The sequence below is a fragment of the Theobroma cacao genome, chromosome 4, assembly GCF_000208745.1.
Source record: "Theobroma cacao cultivar B97-61/B2 chromosome 4, Criollo_cocoa_genome_V2, whole genome shotgun sequence".
Lineage (NCBI taxonomy): Eukaryota > Viridiplantae > Streptophyta > Magnoliopsida > Malvales > Malvaceae > Theobroma > Theobroma cacao.
Genome location: NC_030853.1, coordinates 16825556 through 16842528, shown reverse-complemented (window position 1 = coordinate 16842528; position 16973 = coordinate 16825556). Strand labels below are relative to the sequence as shown.

Sequence of the window (16973 nt, the reverse complement as noted above, 5' to 3'; positions counted from 1 at the left end):
AATAGTGCATAAATTATGCCTTTTAGTTATTTTCGTTTAACTAGCTCTTTTGGGAAAAATTGATAAGTTGATTATTTTCACAATTAATGGAATGAGGGGCACAAATAAAACAAAGCCATATCCTAGTTATTGTAGTAACACCTCATATGATAACAACTCAGTAAATTTAATCTGTGCAATTCAGTAAGTTTTGAAATCTTTGCTATTCAAAAAAAAAAAAAAGTGATTTTATTTTCCTTCTTTTGACAGATTACCATATTGAAACCTCGGATAAGGATTAGTTGGAAAAGTCTTCTACTGGAAGCACGAATGGGAGAAACACGGGACGTGTTTTGAAAAGAATTTTAATCAATTCGTCTACTTTGGGTTGGCATTGGGTAGCAAGGATCGTGTGAATATTTTCAAAGTTTTAAGCAATGTCGAAATCAGTCCAATTCAAGCTAGAAACTATCTTCCCTTAGACCTCCAAAAGCTATAAAGAATGAAATACATATGGAAACAGAAATACGATGCAATGATCGGGACAAGCATGCAACCATATTCATTCAATTGCATTGTGACAATGAGTGCATTGGTTACTCACATGCCATCTTCATCCAAAGAAGGAATATGCATGCTTATTATCTAGTTTTGTCATCCTTTGACAAATGATTCTAAAATAATTCTATCTTCATTACTCGCATGTGAAAGAAATTAAAGATTTAAGTTGTATTAGAATAAATAAATTGTAACAATGAGTGTATTAGTTAGTCACATGCTATCTTCATCCAAAAAAGGAAGATGCTTATTATCTAGTTTTGAGTTTTTCATCCTTTGACAAATAATTGTAACATAATGCTATCTTCATTACTCAAATGTAAAAGAAATTAAAGATTTAATTTGTATTAGAATAAATTGTGATAATGAGTGCATTGTTTACTCACATGCTATCCTCATCCCAAAAAGGAAGATGCTTATCATCTAATCTTGAATATGTCATTCTTTATGATTTGGCAAATGATTGTAACATAATGCTATCTTCATTACTCACATGTAAAAGAAATTAAGATTTAAATTGTGACAATGAGTGCCTTGATTACTCACATGCTATCTTCTTTATTGTTTTCTGAACCAAATTGGGTGGACAGTTTCATTTAAGGTTAAGAAAGGTTCTTTATTAAAGAAAGTCCAAACATCAAGCTTTTTTGGATATGTTATTTCAAAGTTGATTTTATTTTTTTAATATATATATATATGGGGTAAGTTATGACTGTCAATTGAAATATGAGTTGTTTTTATCAAATAATGGATGAAGATGATATTATTGCAGAAAGCATTTATTTACTGGCAACTCGTAGTACAGACCAAGAATTATTGTTGTCTTGAGTGTTTGCTGGTGAATATTGTATTATTGTCATTAGTTTTGGCTCTAGAGGACTGCATATATTATGCTTCTTAGCTATTTTCATTTAACTAGGTCTTTCGAAAATGATTGATAAGTTGATTATGTGATGATATATTTAAATAATGAAAGATTCCGAAAATTTTTACTAAGAAAGTTTGTCTTAATATGAAAGTTAAAGCTGAATCAAGCTTTGCACTGTTGGGAAAATTAGGTGACTCCCCTTGGTGTGGGGGTCTGTATATTCAATTAAAGAAATAAATGAAGGCAAAATCTAGGGTAGTGTTGTGGAATGGTTGATGACTGTGATAGGAAGGAAGAGCTCTTTATGAGGCTGAAGCCAAACAAGAAGCTATTGAGAAAGAAAGAGATCAATTATTGTTGACTAGACCATAAATTGAACGTTGAGCAGCTTTGAGTTTAGAGTTTTGAGTGTTTAGAGTGCTTGACTCTATCGCAGCATTTTCCACGTGGCAACCATGTATTTAATCCTTTTTTCATTTCCTAGTGTTTCTCTGTGCACAGAGGTTCGTCGCAAACTTCGAATATTTTAAGCTCGTTGTGCAATGGTCCGTTCAACTTGCAATGACCAACAAAGTGTTCCTATTTCCCTCTTGTTTCCTATTTCACAATTCATGGAATGTAAGCATAAATTACAAAAAAAATAAAGGCCATATCTCAGTTATTGTAGTAACGCCCCATATGTTAGCAACTCAGTAAGCTTAATCCGTGCTACTCAGTTAGTTTTAAAATCCTCCCTACTCAAAAAATAAAATTGATTTTATTTTATTTTTTTGACAGATCACCATATTGAAACCTCGGATGAGGTTAGTTGGCAAGTCTTACAACCCCAAATGAAGTTTTTTGGAAGCACAAGACAAACACGAGACTTGTTCTAAAAAGAATGGGAGTTGTTCCAAGTCAACTAAAACGTACCCTCCCTCACAACTCTAGAATGCTATAAAGAATTATACACATGAGTAAGTAGAGCTACGATGCAATCGGGACAAGCAAGGATCCAATCAATTGCGTGAAGTTGCACTGTCGATGGATGACTAAGGAATCAACTTCACTTATTGTGCCGCAGGCATGGATGCACCGGTCGCTTTACGCAATACCGCTAGACTGGCATTTCCTCCATATAGAATATATATATATATATGTGCAGCATATATCATGATCCTTACCCTAAAATCTATCTTCCATATTATGAATAAAGTGTGGAGAGTAGTGACTTGACTGTGGTTGATGTCCAAGCATTTTATTCTACTATATGACTGTGTCATTTGAATTTTATTTCAGTAAATTTCAATGGTTATTGCTTTCTTGATATCATTCAATAACTCCGAGCCTGCTGTATGTATCGTCCTTTCTATTTTGGTGATGCGAAACACTATTACAGGTTTTGTTTGTTTTATGGCAAATCCTGCTTAGTGCCATTAGATATATCTCTAGGCTATTTTATATTTATCTTCATGATTAGTAGTGTATTCATTAGTAAGGTCTGTTGCCTATAGTAGCCGCGGCTTAAAAAGATCGAACTCTGAGGCTTTGCAAGGTAATTGGGAAAATGAATTCATTTCAAAATGGAAATTTAATTCCCTGACTGATGAATCTCTTTCCTGTAAATGTTTTATGCAGAGAACTATCCTTGCAACTGCATGGTTTAGAGCATTCAAGAGTGGAGGGTCCCCAGAATTTTTGAAATTTTTTAGTTATTTTATATATCTTTTTAATAGCTTTGGAAAGTAGTATATTTATGAAAGTTGTGGCTCTCCAAAAATTTGAAATATTTTATTTATTATATATATTTTCTAATACTTTTCAAAATAATTTTATATTTAATAATTAATATAAATAATAAATAATAAAATGACCCACTTTTTATCCAAACTTCAACTATTGAATTCTTCCAGAATCTTTTAAAGGCTGACCAATGTGATTTTTCCAGGTTCAACTGTTACCTAATTCCACAACTTATTTCTATTACTGATAACATATTTCTTTGTTCAGTCCCCACACTACAGGAAGTAAAGGAAGCCGTGTTTAACTTTGATAAAAACAGTGTAGCAGGACCTGATGGTTTTTCATCTCTATTATATCAACACGGTTGGGAGATTATAGCAGCAAATTTTCTTGAAGTAGCACAAGATTTATTCGATGGGGCGTCTCTTCCACAAGGAATTACCTCCACAACTTCATTCTTATGCCAAAAAAAAAAAGATGCCAAGCAATGGTTTGATTTTAGACCAATTAGTTTGTGTACTGTTTTAAATAAGATAGTCACTAAACTGTTGGCTAACAGGTTATCTAAAATTCTTCTTGCATTATTTCTGAAAACCAGAGTGGATTTATTAATGGTAGGATTATTAGTGACAAATATTACTGGCCCAAGAGTTAATAGGCAAACTGGACTACAAAACAAGAGGAGGTAATGTTGTTCTAAAGTTAGATATGATGAAAGCTTATGATAGGTTGCATTGGGATTTTTTATACTTGGTGATGGATAAATTTGGTCTTAATGGTCATTGGATTGATATGATTAGAAGGTGTATTTCTAACTGTTGGTTCTCTTTACTAATTAATGGGCAGTCTGTTGGCTACTTCACATCAGAAAGGGGGTTATGACAAGGTGACTCTATCTCGCCACTCTTTTTTATATTAGTTGTTGAATATTTATCACGAGGTCTTTACCATCTCTTTGCTCAATATAAATTGCTTCATTATCAATTTGGTTGTAGTATGATTATTAGTCACCTTACTTTTGCCGATGATGTGATGATTTTTACTAATGGGAGCCGTTCAGCTTTGCAAAGGATTCTTGATTTTTTATAAGAATATGAACAGATTTCAGGACAACAAGTGAACCATCAAAAGAGTTGTTTTATCATAGCTAATAATCTTGCAGCTTCGAGGGAACAAATTATTTCACAAACTATTGGATTTATGCACAAAACATTGCCTGTTACTTATTTGGGCAATCCACTATACAAAGGTGCAAAGAAGGTATTCTTATTTGACTCACATACTTATAAAATATGTGATTGTATTTTAGGATGGGAAAACAAGATCATTTCCTCTGGTGGTCGAATTACTTTACTTCGAAGCGTTCTTTTTTCATTACCGATCTACCTCCACCAAGTTCTTACGCCTCTAGTGAGTGTAATTGAAAAAATAAAGAGACTTTTCAATAGTTTTCTATGGGGAGGCTCTACAGAGTGTAAACGAATTCATTGGGCTAGCTGGCAAAAATTACTTTTCTATGCTTGGAAGGTGGGCTAGATATCAGAAACTTGAAGGATGTCTTTGGGGCCTTTTCAGCAAAACTATGGCAACGGTTCCGAACATGTAACAGTATTTGGACACAATACCTACTAGCAAAATATTGTATGGGCCGAATTCTTCATCTATACCTAGTAAGTTGCATGATTCCCAAGTCTGGAAAAGAATGGTTGATGGCAGAACCTTTACTGAACCAAATATCAGATGGCGGATAGGTAAGGGGGAGTTGTTTTTTTGGCATGATTGTTGGATGAGAGATTAGCCTTTCGTTAATCTATTCCCTTCATTTTTTCATTCACTGTCTAAAGTTAATTCCTTTTATAATGGAAATGAATAGGATATAGAGAAATTGAGAATGGTAGTTTCAGATGTTATTGCTGATGAAATTGTGAAGGTTCCTTTTGATAGATCTAGGGATGCTACAGCTGACTAGGTCCCTACATCTAATGGTGAATTTACTACTAGAAGTGCATGGGAACTAATCCGGCATCGACAACCTACCACTTGCTTGGGAGCGCTTATTTGGCACAAAAGCATACCGCTGTCAATATCTTTTTTTTATGGAGAATGAAAAAAAAACTAGATACCAGTAAAGCTTCAGATGAAATCTAAAGGCATTCAGTTAGCCTCTAAATGCCTTTGCTGTAATTCATAGGAATCATTGTTACATGTGGTTTAGGATAACCTAGTGGCCAAACAGGTTTGAAATTATTTTTCAAAATTCTTTCAAATCTCTATTATTAATCCTTTGAAGATTATGCAAGTAATCTACTCATGCTACTATTTGATGGTAGTTCTAAGAACTATTTTCAAAATACAGTGTGCGGGGGGAGTTATTCGAGATCACATAGATATGCTCATTTTTTGTTTTTCTGAAAATCTTGGTCCCATTCATTCTCTTAAGATGGAATTACTAGCATTGCATAGAGGTTTACTTTTATACCAAGCTTACAATATTTCTAGAGTTTGGATAGAAATGGATGCTTTAGTAGTCATTAACATACTTTAGGAGGATAAACAAGGATTCTACGAAATTTGATATTTATTAGAATCTATAAGGAAATGTTTACAAAATATCTCCTATAGAATTTCACATATTTACAGGAAAAGTAAGCAAGCTGCAGACTTCTTATCAAATCAGGGTCATCAACATAAGAATCTTCAGATATTGTTGAAACTAGATAGATTGAATTTACCCTATGTCCGGTTTAAATAAATGTAAGCGAGTAATACTCCTAATTTATTTTTATTGCTTCTTAGAATCATGTAAAAACGAGTACTTCTCTTTATTGTTGCATTTAGGACAATATGCACATAAAGTGAAACCATTAATAAGTATTAAAATACCTATAATTCTTGTAACTAAGGAGGTACGGTTCTATGCCCCCCTTCGTTATGTACGTTTATTCTTATTATTAATAAAACTTTAACAAGGTAGCTTGGCCCTGCGGGAACTTTCAGTATAAAAAAATAAAATAAAATGACCTCACAAGTCCTAATCAACTCTACCCTAATTTTTAAGTTTATTCACACCTCTCTCTCTCTCTCTCTCTTTTATCTTTTGTTTGTTTTACTTTTTACTTGACTCTCTCCTATATAACTAATCACTAAAATACACTTCATTTTTCAAAAGAGATTTATGAGTTTATTAACTTGAACGAGAATCACTCACCACTATTATGTGAAATTAAGAAGAGATAAAGTCTTTTTTTTTTATTTTCTTCTTTCTATTTATATATTTAATCATTGTATGAAATTTTGTCTATCATATTTAATTATTTATATTTTAAGAATTATTTTTTTATGAATCTAGAAAACATTGTCGAGTATAATTTTTTTATAAGTTTTTTTTCTAATTTTTTTATTTATATTTTATATAAAATTATTATTTATTATGAATCTTTTAATTGTTGTTTAAATATATCGTATTAACTTTAAAAATTTTTACCCTTTATTTTTCTTCATCTTTAATCCCAATAAAAATTAGTTAGCTCCATATTTGTTCAAGATCTTGTGTAGGCATAATTCATCAGTACAGAGTGTTGGGGCAAACACATCTAGAGACGTGGTCTCAGTCATTCTTTAGACCTTTTCCTTTTTATGTATTTATAGTACTATGATAATGTCAATTTTGAACATCATTTGTCTGATATAGAACGTCTCTCTCTCTCTCTCTCTCTCTCTCTCTCTCATTTGTCTAAGTGAAGTTTCTTCGTTAATAAATTAGTCAAAGTATAACAAAAAAGTCCCATCACTCAAATGAAGTTTTTGTCAACCATATATTAACTAATCACTTTCACTTACCTCAACAATAGTAATTTATAAAGTACCTTGTCTAAAAGCTTTTGTTTTTGGCTTTCTATTCTATTCTGTTTTGATTTGTTTTTTGTTTTTAAGCTTTGATTATTGTTTGTTTTGTTATAAAATTACATTAAGGGTACTGATATTTTTGGTTTGGAAAAAAAAAAGTATGATGATTGATATTGTTAAGTTTGGGTCACTTCCATCTGGGAAGAGTTACAGTAACAAAGAAATGTGAGAGATTAAGTGGTGGAGTTAGAGTGATTGGTGATGGTGGTTTTAGTGGTAATAGGTTCCTCTTTTTTTTTTTTCCTAATGAGGTTAAGAGAGTCAAAGACCTTTTTGCTAGAAATTTGGCTAAAGGATAAAAAGGCTCCCAATACAATTTTTTTTGAAAGGTATTTTTTATTAACCTTATCAACAATATGCCATTTTAAATCTCACACTTACTTTGCAATGGACTCTCATCTCATGACATAAAGGATTGGAAAGGGTGATAAAATGCCTATACAATTTCCAAAAAAGAACATGCAACTCAACAAGAGACAAAAGCATCTCATGACAAATCCTAAATAGCTTTTCCAAACCAACAAGAACTAGATGCTCAAGAACCAAAAAAAAAAAAACCTAGTAACCTAATTGAAAAACTCTACCACAAGTAAAACAATCAAGAGCACCAAGGACTCAACCTTAAAACATGAGAAATCAGGAAAAAAGAAAAAAAATCATAAAGATGCACAAGTTAACAGCTTAAGCTTTAAGATATCTACTCGTTTAAGGAAAACCAGGAAACATCAGGGCTGCATCTTGGAATAGAATTAACCTGTGGAAGCCAACAGTACTTCAAACCTTCAAACAGAGGAAATGAGAAAACCACTTCACCAGCCATCTAATAACCACACCCACAAAGCATCGTCCTCCACCAATGACCCTTATCAGCAAGACAGCATCGATTAACCCAAACAGATCAAACTCCAATCTCCATTGCCACCTTTCAAATAGCAACTACAGTATCTCTGTGACAGACCTCAACTTAGACAAGAAGGTTCAATTGTTCCAAAATCTCATTTTCCATTCCTTTCATGGGAAAAAAAGAATGAAGACAAAATGATTTTAGACCTAAAGTCCACTACCACTACCTTTGACCTTCAACGAAAAACCCACCCCAACCCCCTACCACTTCAACACATCCCCCTTGTCACAAAAGGCAACCTCTTTCGAGCCCAAGAACCACTAGTCCTCACCAGCCCTTCGTCAAATATAAAGGAGCTCGAGCTTGCAATCCAAAAATCATCACAACCAAATGACCAAAACAATAAAAAAGCCATAAACTAAAACAGTCTGCCACCAAGAAAGAGCTACAAACATAAATAAACCTACAACTCACATGGAGAAGGTGGCAAAAGAAAAATAGACACAGCATAAGTGATTCATAAAGCAAATCAAAACATGTTAATTAAAGAAATAGATCCTTTTATTATTATTATATTATATTTTTATTATTATATTATTATTATTATTATTATTATTATTATTCATTATTATCTTTTTCCTCTTTTTTATTTTTATAGAAAAAAGTTTTTTGCCTTTGAGTTGAAAAAAAGACTCTACCAACCCTTAACCACCAGTAGAGGAACCCTTTCCTTTACTATAACAAAACCCTTGCAAGGCATGCTAGGACCCAAGAGCAATCCCCTTGATACCCACAAAAAAAAAAACTGAACCCATGAAATCCAAGACAATCACCCAACCTTCCACTAAAGGGTAACCAAAATAAAAAACTAATTCCCTCCTCAATAGACAAAACCGCCCTTTGGGGAGAGCATACAAAAAAGGCCTCCTTCAGAAGAAAAATCCAAAAGCATCTCCAAACATTGATTCATAACTTAATTCACTTTTGCTCAGTCTTCATATTTCCTATTTTTTATTTATTTTTGTCTCTTTTTCTCATTTTCCACTCTTTTTTCATTTTGGTTTTCCTTTCTTTCTAATATCACAAGGAACTTTCAATAAGCAAGTATCCCTCATTCCATAATTCTAAAAACTGAGAACAGAGAGTTAGTCCAAAGCAATAGAAAACCATGATGCCTGCACCGTTAAAAATGAAAAAAAAAACCAGGTTAGTTCAAAAATCAATCAGACAACTAGAAGAAAAGAGCAATATGAAAAGGAAAAAGAACGAGAACACAGGGAAATAATCGAAAACTAAAATATGGTTTTCCCCTCTTTGCACCCCCAATTTGGCTAACTCATTAGCGACTCCATTTGCCTTCCTATTGATCTTCCTAAACTACCATTCCCCTACCATCCTCTAAATTCCTTTCAAAATAAGAATATCTCTCTTAAGTCTCCATGAAGCTTTATCTGGATTACGGATCTAATTAACTGCATTATTTAAATCACTCTCCACTATCAGTAGATGGCTTCCCACCCATTTAGAGGCTTCAAATAATTTGAAAGCCTCTTTATTTGTCATTTCTTCAGCAATGTTTGCCTCAAAAATCCCTATGACGATGGAGAACATCATTTTAACCACGCCTTTCTCATCCTTTAACACTCCACCAATAGCAACTTGACCCTGACTACCTTTAACAGTTCCATCTACATTAAATTTGAGAAAACCTCTACTAAGTGGTTCCCATTCAGACGTTAGTCTACCTTCCACACTCCTAGTGGGCATCTTATTAACTTTTGAGAGTCTAATTGTCTTTGCATTTGTTGAAAATCCATTGACCATTTGGTTTTTACCCACCATGCAACCTTAAGCCTGACAAGATCTTGATATTAATTCCCTCGAAATACAATCTCGTTTCTCGTTAATCTATTAGTCCACAGAGTGGTAAAAAAGGCCCGATGCCATGATCTTATATCCCCTTCCGAACAAGTTCATTCCAATCCAAAAAAAATTGAGTCACTTACACTTGTGCTACCCATCTAAGCCCCCACTAATTAGTCCAACTTGACCAAACCTTCCAACTTTCAATACATCCAAAAAACAGGTGATCAACTGTCTCCTTATTATGATACCCCGTACCCTCGTATAGTAGTCAACATAACCGTATTGATAAGACAAAGGGCTAATTGATGTGAATTTAAGTGTCAAAGAGCGGTGGCGGGTGAAAGGAATATTCTAGAGTAAAATATTTAGCACGCGAGGAAATAATAATTAAATAATAATATTTTTATTGAGGATGAATTGGTGAGATAAAAAGTGATTTGAAAGTGAATCGGAGTATAATAAGACATTTTGGGTTCCAAGGAGATAAGTGAAAAATCTTAGAATAAAATAATATTTTATTAATAAAATAATATTAAAATATTAATATTTTATTTGATGTCGAAATTAGTCATGAAAGAGGAGTATATGGTCAATCTAAATGGGGGAGAAGAAAAATGAGGGAATTTTAAAAAAAAAAACGACATTAGTGGGGCCCGTGTGTCTTTATTAAATAAAGATAACGCGGGGTAAGTATATATTTAAATATTATGGGGATAATGCGTTGAAGTGCAAACTTTATATTTTGTTTGCACACATGTAAAGGAAGAAAAATAGAAGGAAATTGAAATTAAAAGATTGTTGGGAGGACTAAATTAAAAAAAGAAGAAACTTAGATGGCAAAATGGTAATTTTATCATGAGCTTGGTCAAGGCTTCCAAAGGAAGCTTTAACTCTTTCCTTCCTTATCCATGGCTGATCCTTATCTTCTCCATAAGGAATTTTCTTCTTCTTCTTCTTCTTCCTCCCAACGTGACTTTCTTTCTTCACCATAAAAATCAAGTTTTTTCTTCTCCTTTCTCTTCTTTTCTTACTTCTTCATTCTCTTACCCCTTTATTCACCCAACCCACAACTCTTAAGCTCATTTTTCATCCCAACTAAACCCTAGGAGAGAGAAAAGAAGAAAGAAAAAAGGAAAGAAAGAAAGGAAAAAGGATGAGAAAAGCTCGGAGAAGGCTCAGCCTTAAAGGAGAAAAGAGAAAATCGAGAGGTTTTCCTCCTTACCCACACACCATTGTTGAGGTTTGAAAAGATTTTGGTGGTTTGCCTTGTGGATTTCAAGGTAAAGAAGGTACAAATTGATGTTTTGTTTGAAAGCATGTAGTTTGAACCAATTATGATGTGAGGTTTTGTTTGTGGTAGTAAGGATCAATAAAGATCCAAGGAACTCGAGGCATGCATGTGGAAGAATCTTGGAATGCGTGGTGATTTTGAGCTAGATTAAGGGGTGGGTAAGCTTCTAACCTCTAAATCACAAGTAAAAAGGAAAAATGAGATATGTATTGATTATTTGTGATTGTGGCAGCATGTAAAAGTAAATTGTGATGCATGTTGACTTAGAAAATGATTGATGGAAGTAAATTTATAGTTACTGCCATATGCTAGGTTATTGTTGTGGAAATGATAGTTGAACTTGATAAATATCCTTAGAAAAGATTAATATATGTGCTAGGGTCATAAATAAGTTACTGGNGATGTTTTGTTTGAAAGCATGTAGTTTGAACCAATTATGATGTGAGGTTTTGTTTGTGGTAGTAAGGATCAATAAAGATCCAAGGAACTCGAGGCATGCATGTGGAAGAATCTTGGAATGCGTGGTGATTTTGAGCTAGATTAAGTGGTGGGTAAGCGTTCTAACCTCTAAATCACAAGTAAAAAGGAAAAATGAGATATGTATTGATTATTTGTGATTGTGGCAGCATGTAAAAGTAAATTGTGATGCATGTTGACTTAGAAAATGATTGATGGAAGTAAATTTATAGTTGCTGCCATATTCTAGGTTATTGGTGTGGAAATGAACTTGATAAATATCCTTAGAAAAGATTAATATATGTGCTAGAGTCATAAATAGGTTGCCGGTATTTATAATCTAAAGAATTACGCAAGCAAAGGATAAAGGCAACTTTGGTAAAAATGTGTCAAGATATAAGTTAGTTGAATAAGGATTCATGATTGAATGAAAAAGAGAAGTAGAAATGATATATACTAAAGATATTGAATTTGGATTATTGCTAGGAAGTGCAAAAATAAAGATAGTGTACTGTGGTGGTGTGCTAGAGGAAATAACGAGCGACCGGTAAGTAGAAATAGCTAGAAATGCCTCCGAATTAATAACGATATAGTATCCCACTATCGTAAGGTGAGTGAACTTGCATTTAAAAGGTTTTGAACAAATGCATATGTGTTGAATGAAATGCTAAAATATCCTTGGTTGACTCTTTTCAAATTTTTGCACAGGAACATGCTTTTCACAAGTGATACTTCTACGTTTTTAAACGTATAATGTGATGAATTATGTATTTGAAATATTATGTTGAATTGCCAATTGATTTGTGGCATGTGATGTATTGTTATGCAAAGATTCTTGTTACATGTTGTTATGTGTGCCACGCATTGAAATGAAATGTTGAATGATAATTATAACTGTGCGTGTGTGGTGTGGGAGTGCACATAATGGTGTCAATAGTGTGCGTTGTGGGAGAGCACATGATGATGATATATGCCATGTGCAGTGTGGGAGTGCACATGAGGATATTAGCTATGTGTGGTGTGGGAGTGCACATGAGCTGAGTTGAGGTTGGCGGGTGTATGTGCAGAGCCGTGGTGACTAGTGTGGGGATGACCTTGGTGTATGTTTGAATTATCTATATATTTATATGTACATAATGTATATGTGAATTTTTACACGCATGGGCACCTATCCTGTAGAGTAGATATTTTTGAAAAATGTAATATGATTGAATTGTATATTGAAAATTGATATTCTTAAATGTTTTCAAAATGAGTTGAAAAATAACATGGCATCGAGTTTTGGCTTATGATATAAAAATTGCATGGTTTCGATACAAGTGCATCGTGTTTTCTAAAAAATCTTTCATATCGTTTGCTTATTCCCTTCCTATGTTCACTCACTAAGTTTATACTCATTCTTTTCAACTTCATGTTTTAGTTTTCAAGATCGAAGGTAATTTGATCCTAGGTCGAGGTGCTCCCTCCTATTCATCTTTCGGTAAGTTCACTACGACTCTCAATGATAGCACCCACGCCTAGAGTCACTCTGTTGGTTATCAAGGGTCGGTCGTATATTTATATGTGATGGTTTAATGTAACTTGTGAGATTTGTTGTAAACTTCGTATGTACTTGATTTTCACGATTTAAATTTGTAGAGATTGTCATTAGAAATCACGAGTCTTAGATCCTAAAGAAAAAAAAATTATAGATGGACTATTGACGGGTTTACATAGAGAGGCTTGCTGGGCCTGGTGGGCTATGCCTATTAGGCCCATGCAGCAATCATGGCCCAAGTTTTGGGCTGTGACACTCATCCTCTCTACACAGGACACAAATCATAGAATTGACCCTTAATAAACCTCTCTTAACCAACTTAGCTTTGACCGCTACCCTTCCCTTAAGGATACGTCAACTAAAAGCTTCAACTTTCAAAGAAGCAACTCCTTGCCATGACCCTGTCTCTTGACATCATTGATCTGCAAAAAGAGCTTATGGAGTACCTTCCACTGGAGCTCCATTTTCAGTCAACTGTGTCTTCATACCCTTCTATCATTGGATATGGTCACTAATGATCCTCATCAATTGATCCCACTTCTCTATTTCCTATCCGAACAGGTTCCATCTTAACTCCACTTTCCATTGTCACTCTCCTTTAACTCATTGACCAAACTCCCGCACCTTGCCCATCTTGTTGGTTGCTAAAGTACAAATTAATTCTTCTTTCTTCCCTACAGTCTAGTCTTTCTATTTGTTTGCTTCTTCTTTTTTTCTCTATTTCTTGAGGGCCAACAATAGTTTTTTTGCATTTTTGAGAATGGGTAGACACTAGTGGATGTAACGGGAAACTTTAGATTTTCGTGTAGTTCTCCAAATTCTAGAGAGAATAAAGGTTGTTTTATTGATTGAGTACTGGAATAAAATAATGGCTGCAAATGTGGTTTGTATCAATTTTCATTTTGCTGTTTAATTTAACGCAGGGTGGGGAAAGTTTTTTCTCAAAATTATCTACCTGTTATTTACTTCTACTTTTGTAGGATCAATCAACTAGGAAAAACCCCTCTCTTTCTATTAGATCATCTGGCTTGAGATGTGTGGATGAAGGTCTGGGTATATGTGCACTTTGCATTGGTCAGTGGCGATCATTTAGATCAGTTCTTGAGTTTAGATCAGTAATTTGTTTTCTATTTAATCTAGCTTTGGAATTCCTACATCGAAAGGCCAGTAGTATTAGTCAGACCAAGTCTTGGTGCGGCTGTTGCTATTGATTTCTAACATTAAGTCTCTCTATGATTTAGCTTATTCTCATGGCTGACATATCATAAATGTTCGTCCGCAAAATCACGTACTGCTTGTCGAGGTGCCTGTCCATGGTCCACTATCATATATTTGTATCTTACTGCGTTAGTGGACGTCAAATGTTTCATTAAATTGAAATTCTAAGAAAAATGTATGCCAAAGAACTCGATAGTTGAGTGCCGCTAAATAATTCTTGTCCAATCATCTGAGCTTTTCCACTATTTACTGCTGTAGCTCTTGGCTGGAGTATATGAACTTTGGAAATCATCCCAACATATGGGAAATTCGTCTTTAGCTGAAATGGTAGAATGAGGGTTGGAAATGAACTGGTTATCAATGAACAGAATGTTAGGCTAGCCTGCCTGAGGTCACGATTTACAATGATTTTGGGACTGAAAATCCAGGCACTTAATGAAGGAATTCAAAAAGTTCTAAATGAATCTGTTGGTTTGCTACATTGGAATTCTTTGTTCATTTGTTAAGAAGTTCAATTTGAAGCATCAGCCACAACAGTTGTTTAAATTCCATTTTCTTTTCAAAATATATAATTGGAAGGCCAGCGGCTTCTCAATTTCACTATAATATTGTTGCTTTTGATAAATGCTTTTTGCATGGCAGTGGCCTCTCCATCTGTCTGTCCTGGATACGCACAAGGAGAAGGACAAATTTGAAATTCCCATTAACGCTGTGGCCTGGGTGCATTATAGGCATCATGTGCTGACAGGTGGAAGGGGGACAGTGTGTTCAGTGGTGGGGTGAATGCATGCCTCCGTATTTCTTCAGACATCTGTATCTAGTGAGGTAAAATGTAGCTATATTTCTTTAAATATTCACAGCCATTTGGCTTTATTTGCTCAATTTTGAGTGGTACTGGGGTTATAATTCATTAATTCATGCCTCAAAATTTTTCCTGATTTTAAAATCCCAATTTTTATAGTCCTTGGTTGTAGCTGGAAAAGATTTCATTTCTATATGTAAGGCCCTTGCCTATGTTAAATCAATGAACATTCAGTTATGTTACTTTTGTTCCATTCATTATAATATGCTGATGTCAACTTCCTCTCTTGCTAAAGAACAAAAGAGCATGTCGAATTGGAGATTCAACAATGAGCATCTTCCTTTTTATTTTTAATTTTTTTAAAAAACATTTTTTTAATTAAAAAAAAAGAAATTTTATTTTTATTTTTTAAATAAAAAATTATACACCAGCAAATAAATCAAATATTCAAGTATTTGAAAAAAAATAAATATAAATGCTGAACGTTTTTGACATAATCCTGAGAATGGAGCAAGAGGATTTCATGTCAACTGAAAATTACGTAAAGCACTTTGGGCTTAAAGATATGCCTTCAAACGTTAACTTAAAAGATTATGTTTTATTGTTCCGTTATCATTACTTTGTTTAAATATACAACTATACACTGTTTTGTTTCATTTGATGCATTGAAGCAGTTTATAGGACAGATGTAATCAAAAGTGTTTTTAGAGTTCATAATAATGGCTGTTCAATCTCCTTTTTCCTTGTAGAAAGGAACTTCAATTTGATTTTGATCTCTGCTATTACTTGTTCCCATCATAATATCCAATGCACTCAATGTCACAATATATATATATATACAAATTATGTCACAATATATTCTAACGTAGAAGTCAAATTTTTTATTTCTTTTACATTTGAATAACGAAGATAGCATACTATTGGTTTATTTAGTACAAGTACATAATGAATAAGTCAATTGTCTAATATTGAAGAAGAACGGGGAATGGTTGTGTCATCACTGCTGGGCTGCTGTTGATAATGAAGAATTGCTCCTTTGATTTGACTTGAGTGATGAAGTTTCCATTACAACACCATTCCCTGATGGCGGTTTTGGTAAGAACTTTGAAACAACACACATCTTTACCCATTTTATGGAAATCAATGGATCAGTTGGTGAGCTATTTTGTCATGATCATTATTTGACAGATAAATGCTATGATGTATGGGTGTTGGGTGAACTTGGTCTAAAGAACTCTCGGACAAAATTATTCACCATTGGATCTATCCCCGATACCTATTGGCCACTAGGAGTTGATAGCAATGGTGGATTTCTCTTTTCAATAAGATCCTCCAAAGGAGAGTGTTTAGTCAGGTATCGTTCAAGTAACCAAGAGACAGAGACACTCCACCTTGGAGGGTCGAGCTTACAGCTAGTAATGTACGCAGAGAGCCTAGTTTCTCTCAAGGGCGGAAATGCTTTCATCCATTAAATTTCAACCCTCATGCTTATAATTTAGTTATGCTTTTATTCAATGTTCAGCCGATCAATATAAAGATATGCTGCTATCTTACCTAGTAATGACATACTGAGAAGTGAGAAGCATCTGTTGGATTTTCTTTTGTCTTTCTTTTTCTTTTTCCTTTACAAGTATTCAAGTATTCATTTGTCACACACAAACAAGAATGGTGCTATCAAATTAACTAGTTGGAATCTTTAATAATGCTCATGATGAAGCAGGTAAATATATTCAGTGCAGCCTGGTGTTCATATGTACATACCATATTCATCAATTGGAGCATAAGGGAGAACCAGCTGTGGCACTGAAGCAAAAAGAATGGAAAAGGTTACAAGCAAAGCTAGTGATCTTTCGCTGCACTTAATCCTGCATTGGGTGAATACAATTTACAAGGACAAGAGAGACAGCGGACTTTAACATACCATAT

General features: G+C 33.9%; 1 long non-coding RNA gene across 5 annotated transcripts; it reads left to right on the top strand.

Moving 5' to 3' along the window:
- LOC18601645 lies at positions 10935–16747 on the top strand. Of its 5 annotated transcripts, none has more exons than XR_001927417.1 (4): positions 10935–11023; positions 14888–15070; positions 16025–16142; positions 16236–16747. It is a non-coding gene; the product is annotated as an uncharacterized LOC18601645 (long non-coding RNA). The 5 variants fall into 5 exon arrangements; XR_001927416.1 differs by lacking the exon at positions 10935–11023 and adding an exon at positions 11501–11585; XR_001927415.1 differs by lacking the exon at positions 10935–11023 and adding an exon at positions 12890–12970.